This window comes from Solanum pennellii, chromosome 6, assembly GCF_001406875.1.
Source record: "Solanum pennellii chromosome 6, SPENNV200".
In the NCBI taxonomy this organism is placed as follows: domain Eukaryota; kingdom Viridiplantae; phylum Streptophyta; class Magnoliopsida; order Solanales; family Solanaceae; genus Solanum; species Solanum pennellii.
This window is the reverse complement of record NC_028642.1, coordinates 38122283-38123354: the sequence shown is the minus strand read 5'-3', so window position 1 is coordinate 38123354 and position 1072 is coordinate 38122283.

Sequence of the window (1072 nt, the reverse complement as noted above, 5' to 3'; positions counted from 1 at the left end):
TATATATATATATATATATATATATAGCTTCTAATTTAAAGATTTAGATTTAAAGATTTAGAAAGTTATCAAAAACTTTATAAACTATGAGGATGTAAAAGTTATCAAATTAAAATAAAAACCATATCAAACAAACCGGATTACTTTCTATTTCAAAACACAATATCTATGTTTTGCTATCACATAAGAACTATTAAAGTTGCATTAATAATATGCATATGCAACATAATTTATATTCTTGCTTGCTTTGTTGGTGCAAGTTATTCATTCTACTACGTTTTTTATAAATAAACTAGTATATCATAATTCCTTGTTCAATATATTCCTCTGAGTTTAAATGAAGGAGTGCAGATTTAACATCAACTTGTTTGAGACTGAAGTCTGTAAGTTATTGTATAGATTTACTAATATATATACCATTCGATGACTAGTTTGATAATAAAGATTATTCGTCACAACGCATATCCTCTATGTTACCGAATCCATCTAGAGATCATAACGTTAATAGTCAATTTCATACAAGATTTGAAAAACAATTAAGTATTCCTTCAAATATGACACAATAAAAAAATGTCTTACCGCGACATTTTCATTTCTCTTGAGACATTTCTGGTTATCCAAGAGTTTTTCCAGGTAAGAAGAATATAAAACATGATCATGCCGATCTTAATTCATCTAACAAATTGGTGTCATTTTGTGTATGTGTGTGTATTGGAGGTAGGTGAGTCAAGTTTTGAGCTTTAGGTTTTTTTGGAATCTCTTGACCTAATTAAAATAGAAGTTAAAAAATGCATGGTTGTGATAGGCTCACTTTGGATCGTTGAATCTGTTTCGTAGAACCCAGAAGATACTACTTGTATGCATCAGTTTCTTCGACGGTATTGATACTTTCCACTTTTGGTTCATAAGAGCTGACCGATCCAAGGAAACAAATCGTTATAAAAGAGGACATTTTTAGAATATCTAAAAATTGAGGAAAGAAATCTTCAACCTTATTTTCTCATGTGCTTCACTTAGTGTTTGTTTGAGGTCATTGAGCTTCTCCATATGAGCCTATTATGAAAATACATTT